Source organism: Nuphar pumila, chromosome 16 (genome assembly GCF_984573655.1).
Source record: "Nuphar pumila chromosome 16, dmNupPumi1.hap1.1, whole genome shotgun sequence".
Classification (NCBI taxonomy): Eukaryota; Viridiplantae; Streptophyta; class Magnoliopsida; order Nymphaeales; family Nymphaeaceae; genus Nuphar; species Nuphar pumila.
In genome coordinates this window covers 87,446,681-87,455,039 of record NC_143264.1, presented here as the reverse complement: position 1 = coordinate 87,455,039, position 8,359 = coordinate 87,446,681, and the positions used below count along the sequence as shown (strand labels likewise).

General features: G+C 34.2%; 1 pseudogene; it reads left to right on the top strand.

The window, feature by feature from the left end:
- The first annotated feature begins 5,120 nt into the window (after positions 1-5,120).
- LOC149814010 (aspartic proteinase 36 pseudogene) lies at positions 5,121-5,835 on the top strand (annotated as a pseudogene).
- Positions 5,836-8,359: the final 2,524 nt, after the last annotated feature.

The window sequence follows — 8,359 nt, the reverse complement described above, 5'->3', positions numbered from 1 at the left end:
TCAATATATGCAAATGAATCGTACAAATACTGTTAGCATTGTTATGTTGTAACCTTGCACTTGAGGTTTGTTTACTTACTTTTTCACTTGACAAAAGGTCTCTGCAATGATTATCGTTAACCCAGTAAGGTAGGCCGTCTTGAAATCCACTAGAGTATGGCAAACGACGTACGACAGTCTGTAAACTGAAACATTGTTAACAACAATGTTAAAATACGAATCAACTGGAGTAAATCAATAACCAAAAAATATAAAATAGAACCGATATACCATGAATTAAGGGTTGACGATGCTTATAGTTTTGTTTGTTGCGTTGCTTTTAATATAACAGATAAAATTGGATATAGTCTGTTTGCAGCAAATATGATGTTGTTAACGTATGTACACATGGCTTACGTATATAGATAACTCCTACTAGTTTCATACGAACAAAATTATTAATCGTGTTGCATTATGCGAATTCATCGTGCATCCGTTTGATGTCGTCCAGGAGTGATTGACTGAGTTTTCACTCAACTTCTTCGGTGGATGTTGTACTGAAATGAGCAAAATTTTCAATCAACGATATTGAAATTACATTACACAGTACACAACACAAATCGCATAAACGATATAAAAGAGATGGATTTTGATGAAAATGGAGATGATGTGTAGACAATATATGATTGATTCGCCATCGTTGGTCGTGTAGTTATCTTCGTCTGCCTCATCGACCATAATTTGCTATGTAGCTGGTTACATGTTCGACTGTCAAACTCGAGGTTTATAAAGGAATCGTAGGTTTGTCTGTTGCTCGTTCACGAGGCAGAAGATAATCACACCATCCAGTACTTGTGTGACATGTCATTCTTATATGACGACAATGTCTTTTCACAGGCCGCCAGTAATCAAACAAATAACGCCAATTTTCATATACGAGCGCCAATAAATTATTGTTGCTGATGATGATGACGATAATGTTGATGATGTATGTTTCGAAGCACATTAATATATGGACGTCGGTTGATGTTGTTGATGATGATGGTAATGTATTGTATCTAAGACAAACCATTGGTCATTATGTATTGTAACTAAATACTCTTTGTAACTGAATGTGTTTCGATGGGCAAATATTAGAAGCCTTTCATCACCGCATGAATCGCAAAACTATTATGTGATTTGTATTTACGGACGATCAGTAAATGAGCAATTTCTGAGCAGTAAACAAGCAATTGTTGACTGCATAAATCGCATATTCATTTTGCGATTTTCATTCAAAGAAGACGAGTAATATTGCGATTTCTGAACAATAATCGTTTCTTATCATTGCTGACTATTATCATTTAAGACGGGTGAACGTGTTTAGCCATTGTTGACAACATACATCGCATTCACGTTGGTTGAGCCATAACAGCCATTTTTAGCCCCATGAATCGCATATGAGTTCTGCGATTTTTATTCATTGAGTAAGTCAAAAATTATGATTTCTAAATACCAAACGTTTGTGATCATTGCAAAATTTTTCTTCTCGTATTCCTTCTCTCTTTTCCTTTCTAGCCTCTATTTTCCTTTTTGAAGAGGAAAAGAAGAGAGAAGAGAAAAGAAAGGAAAGAAGAGAGGAACTCTTTTGCAAAGATCTCACTTGACCTTAATTTTGAAAATATTTAAAAGATTACTCGCCTCCATTTTGAAATATTTGCGGGAAAAATTGGGAAAAGCCCCCGAAAACCCAAGAAAGCTCAAATGTCTCAAAAAGAGTGCCAGAAAGACCATTATGGGAGAAGCCCCAGTATATCAAAACTACCAAAAATCATCATTTCTTATGTGAAATCCTTTCATCAGTGTCTTTTCACTACTTGCTTTTATGAAATTAAGAGTATCTCTTCTCTATTCATATCAAGGAAATAGATAACTTCCTTGAAGAAACTCAACAGCATAAAAAATTGAATCTGACTCTAGAATCCGGGAAGCTAACCTCATTTTGGAGGAAATACTCTAGATAAAAAGAGGGAATATTTTTCGCACATACGTGCACGCTTTCAAGCATTTGAATAAACTACAATTTCATCTTATTGGCAAAATTTTTTGGTTATCCAAAATGAAATAAATGCTCAATATCTATTTTGATGCAACCTAGCGTTTATATTTTTCAAAGAGAGTTGCCTCATTCTTGTGAGGTATTTCTCCCAAATCCCATCATGGTCTTCCCATCAAGGAATTCATGCTTTGTATATCCATTCAAATAAGAATTATACCTGAACCTTGTCTCACGAGGTCTTTTTTTCAAAAATGTTGCATCCAAGTTAAGGGTTAAACCTGTGTCTTTTAAAAAATTCTTATCTATGTCTCAACCACGAGACTCCTTCAAAATCTCTCATTTTTACCATTTTTGGGATATTCATCACAAAGTCCCATCATGATTTCATCATTTTCTTCTGTCTAAATTATTTTCTTCTCGAGGATTTTGTTTTTCTTCCCAAAACCTTTCAGGATAAGGTACCAAAATCTGAGAATAATGTTTTACAAAACAAATCCTTCCACACCTAGTTCAGACCTTCTGACTGGGGCATCTTTAAGAAAATTTGGTGTATCTTCTTTGTCGCTAAGCTCAGCTTACAATCGGCTTAGTATTAAAGAGGGGCATCTGTGAACACCCCAAATTTTCCAAAAAATCCCCTTTTTACCTCTGGCTCCAACTTCTGAATAATCGGGTCAATTTTCAATCAAAATTTCTATTCATTTCTTGGATTCGCTGGAATCCAGATTCAATTTTCCTATCTGACCCAATCTTGGATTTAAATCAGATATCCGGATCCAATTCTGATCTCGGATCTCCTATTCTTCAAAAAAATATATAAAAAATCAATTTCTCCATATTTTCTCAGAGATTTTTCTTAATTCAGGGTTCGATCTCAACTTGAGATCTGAATTCTAATGTTTTCTCAAAATTCTCGGACCCAGATCCATTTCCGAAACTCGGTTTCCAAAATTAACCCCACTTTTTTCAAAAAACCTCATTTTCAGAAAATCTTAAATATTCCAAAATAAATATTTTACAAACAAAATTTAAAACCTCATTTTGGATCCCCTATTTTATTAAAATTTCTTTGTGTTGTCCTTGTATTTTTCATAAAATTTCTCTTTTAAATATAAAAGAAAAAGGTTGTTTCTCAAAAAAATCGTAAAAGAAGGGCCACCTTCTTAAAAATTACCAAAATTTAAAAGATTTCTTTCGAGAAATCCTAACGGACTTCCATTGTGAGGGAAGCCGCAAAGACCTCCATCGCTCTCTCTCTCTCTTTTTCTCTTGATCGATCGATCACATCTTCCTCTCCCGTTCATCTCCAACAGTCTCCCTTCCCGAACCTTCTTCCCCCTCTTTAAAAGAGGCACGAAGGGAAAGCCTTCACTATCCGTTTTCACCCCAGCACCCCTCTCTCTCTCCTCTTTCACGATCGTTCTCCAGTTTTCCTCATCTTCTTCTTCTCTGTTTTTTTTGGTCGACTGAAGAAATCGGGTTCCCCTTTCAATCGGCTAATAAACGGGTATCATACTGCAACAATATACAAGATACCGGTGTTCCTTCCTTTAGAACTCCAGCAACCCTGTAAGCGCCCCCTCCTTTCCTCTAATTTTTCTGATTTCCTTTGAAACTTTCTTGTTTAATCGCCTCTTTAGAAGCACTATTGTGGTGACGGTTTGCATATAGCAAATACCGATCCACATACATTGTGCAATATCAAAGGGAATTATCATATTTCCACAACGTATCCCTTTTTCTTGCAATTTTTCCTTCAATCTTTGATTTCCTGTTTTCATTATGTATTGTCCTTCCAATCTTGATTTTTTGAATCCCCTGAATCTTCACTACAATATACGACCATGCCTTGCTGTAGCATGAGTCTGTGTTTCTCGTTCTTTGAACTTTCAGTTTACTGTTTATTTTGAAATCCCTTCTAATTTGTTGTTAATTTCATTTACCATTGTTATTTTCCATCTCTTTACTGATTTTATTTTGTTTATTTTGTTTTTGTTTTTGTTTTCTCTTTCATGTGCCACGCCATTCCCTCTTTTCTTTGCTTTTCTTTTTTTTCTGATTTTCTCTGCATAATAAGTCTCACGTATGATGTTGATCTGCATATAGCAGTATCAACTCACACAGTGCAATATCAAAAGGAATATTCATGTTCCCACAATTCCTTTTTTATTTTATTTTTATTTTGTTTCTTCTTTTCTCTCCATTTACTGTCGAATTCCCTTAGTTTATTTGCGTTCATCGCATATTAGATTCAGCATTTTGCATTCCAACATCATCTTTCCTCTTTTATTTACTATTCATTATTGAATTTCATTGATTTATATTTGAGTTTGATCGGTGTTCTATCATCGACCTTCACACCATATCTGATTTCATTTTAATTGCTTTTATTTTCTTTTCTTTTCTTTTCTTTTCTTTTTCTTCTTCTTTCTTCCTTTTCTCTTTCTTTTCTTTCATCTTTTAGTTTTTGTTTGCAGATTTCTGTAGTTTCATTTTCTTGTCTTCATTATCCTTTGGATCTTAATTTTCCGTTCATATTTCTGAATTCTTGCTTTCATCCCCTTATCTACCATTGCTTTTCGTTCTATTCTTTCTCTTTGTTGTTTGTTTTGAGGGATAATTGTTACAACAAGAGTCATCTGAGGGCCTGTTGTCGTTTCATTTTGGTTACAATGCAGTATTGTCAACACTTTGCAAAATTTCGATGTCTATCATGATACGCTCTCTGTTGCTAAACAAAAAAAGGGGGGGGGGGATTCATATTAAATTTGCTCAATATATATATATATATATATATATATATCATGTCATCTAATGCAGACAATTTTCAATAGAACGAGGAGAAGAGTAGTAAGTCATTACTGTGACAAAAGATAGTGAAGGATAGACTCTTTACTTTTTTTCTACGTCTTAATTTGATTTCCATTTGAATTATGCATCTTATTTTTGAGAAATTATTTCACATTGTTCATTGTAGATTACGCTTAGGTTGTATGACCAACAAAAATCATCAACCTCATCTACACTGTCGTGTTCAGACACAAGTTGTGTTTCGGCTCTAGAGACTCAAGAGGCAGAATTTGATACTTAGGGTTGTGGTCACATGTTTCGATGTGGTGATGGCAGTGCGATAACTGGTTATTATGTGCCAGATGCTTTGACCTTCGACAAGGTGGTGGCAAATGATCTCACTTCAAATTCTTCAGCAAAAGTGCTATTTGGGTCAGATTGATGAAATAGATTTGCATGATACTTCTAGTTTCCTTTTTTTTATTCTGGTACTTTCTCTTTTTCTGGTAATTGGAACACAACGGATGTTGTTGGTGACATGGTGTTGTTTGAAAAACAGTTGCAGTAGTATTGTTTCTGGTGATTTGACAAAGCCAGACAAGGCAGTTGATGGAATAATTGGTTTTAGTCAAGATAATCTATCCATAATTTCTCAACTTGTATCACAAAACTTAGCTCCCAATGCTTTCTCTCATTGCCTGAGAGGCTCGGATAATGGTGGTGGCATATTTGTTCTTGGAAAGATCATAGATCCAGGGCTTGTTTATACTCCTCTTGTGCAATCGATACCTCACTACAACTTGAATCTAGAAAGTATTTCTGTGAGTGGGCAAACATTGTCCATTGACCCATCAGTTTTTGCAACAGCAAGTAGTAGTGGAACCATAATTGATTATGGAACACTGGCATACCTTGCAAAACAAGCTTATGATCCTTTTGTTAATGATATCATTTCTTATGTTTCAGGAAGCATTCAGTTGGTTAATATAAGTGAGAGACAGTGCTTCTTGACTGTGACCAGGTTTTGATCTCTACTCTTTACATAGATATATACAGGCACACACACACACACACACACACACACACGTGTGCACATGCACATGTTCATTCTTGCAGTTACCTGAGAAACTTTCATTTGAATGGGCAGTTTGACTTTTTTTTTTACCAGGAGTTCTGAATGATGAAATACTATAGGTAGAATGTGCCAAGGGATGTTTTCTCAAAAGACTTTGTGAATGGGATCCAGGAACGATAAGTTATAAGATTTGCTAGAGGATACACATCAGTTTTAATGGACCTTGTTTGCTGAATTAGATTTTCATGTCTTAGTACCTTTAATAATGAGCATATTTCCATCTTAAGTTTAGGCCTGTAACTTGTTATAATACTTACTTGGTTTCTTCTGTTTTGTCTTGTAATTTTCTTTCTCGTTAATATTTATTTCGCTCTTTCAAAGTCATCTAAGGGAATTAATTTTCATATAAAAGCCATACATAGATATGTCTGGCACCTTCATCCTGTTAGAAATCAAGGAATGAGATGTAAATAATCAGTAGCTCTTATTGCATGTCATATGTAGGATATGCATTTCACTATAGGTAGGTACCCCTCTCACTTACCTCTGTGTATCTTCCACTACCACCTTCCAGCGTATATCCCAGCCTCCCAGGCCCAAACCTCTGCATCATACTTATCACCCTCTACACTTCCACATCATTTACCCTCTATGGGTCACAACACTATACACCCCTTTAGCATCATCTCTATACTTTCCTACACCTTCATTCACAAATACCATCTCTACTTGTTGCTAACAGCCACTCCACCTTCACCTCCACCTTTGTCCTACATCCACCATCAACACCACCCATGCTCAACACTTACACTTAATCATTTGTTGCCTCCTGTTCCCCTTGCACCATCAACACATTACCAATCCATTACCACTTACCATTTCATCTTCAGCCATTGGCACTACACCTTCTATTCACTATCTGCCACAGTCTTGCACATCTACTTCATCCCTTCACAAAGCATCTCACCTCCTTCATATGCTTATACTAATGATCTCCTGCATCATTAATATATAACACCTGTTGTAGCAAATATCACTTCCTCCAGTATCCTGCCTCTATACACTTACCACCTTCACTACCAACACCCATTTATCACATGTTGTATCACATAACAGCAAGACCACTTCCTATAGCCTCTTACCATGCCTTACTTCACTTAGCCTACCTCACTATATCATTCATCCCACATGAACCCCCAGTTCCGTTAGGCATCAACATGAGTATTTAGCATAACTAGGTATAGATACATTCATTAGTATGAGCATCTATCTCCAAATTAGGATCTGATATTTACTCGCCTCCGTTTTGAAATTTTATGGGGAAAATAAAGAGACGTGATTCGCTCATCGGTACGAGATTCAATCATTCCTGGCGCCTTTACCAGGGGTAATCGAACCAAGGATTGAACTCATGCCCTTGCTTTGCCTAAATTTGTCTAAGTGATTATTTAAAATCCTAAATGCACAGAGAATCATGCTTGTGTTGTGATGTATGCTTTTGGAAATATTTCTGAAATTTGGGTTTTCCAAGTGATTATGAAATGGATTTTAAAATATCTTTTAGAAAAATGACTCTGAAGTTCAAAAATTGATTTTGCATTTAAAGTTTTAAAATTTTGAAAATGGACTTGAATTGAGAGTTTGAAATTTGAAGATTTTGAAAATGGAATCAAAGTTAAGAACTTTGAAATCTGAAATTGATTGAAAATTGAATTTGAATTGATTTTAAATTGAGAATCAAACTTAGAAGTCGATTTTTGAGATTTAAGATCAAAATTGAAATTTGAACTTGAACTTGAAATTGAAGTTTGGATTTTGAAAATGATTTTGAAAATACTTGGAATTTGCAAATGATTCTAAAATTGAAATTCAATTTCAAAAACAGTTTTTGAATTTAATTATTGAAAATGAAAAAGAAATTTCAAAAATCACTTGGAATTTTGAAAAATGACTTGAAATAATTTGAAAAGAAGGCAAATAATGGTGCAAAATGATGAATGTATAGAAAGGATTTGTTTAAAATTAGAATTTTGAAAGCAAATTTTATTCTTTAATAGAAATGAAATGAGATTAAATTTGAATATATTCATGACTATGGTCACAAATATATTTTAATTTAATTTTCTTTTAAATTCCAAGAAAGAATGAAATAAATTTTTTTGCTTTTATAGAATTAAAGCAAGATTAAATTTCCATATACTCATGATTATAGCCACAAATATATCTAAATTTGATTTTTACTTTGAATTATGATAAAAGAAGAAAAAACAATTTTTTTAAAATATGATGATTTTCAGAAATGACCTAAGGTGTAGGTCAAATTTTATTCCATAAAAGATAAAAATCCTAACTATTGTTCACATTTTGACTATAGACATAAATGTGAATCATTTACTTAGGGTTATTTACCTCTTATTAGAATGGTGCACGTGTCATTCGTGTTATCCCATAGTGTTTTTTGAAAAATAAAGTAAAGA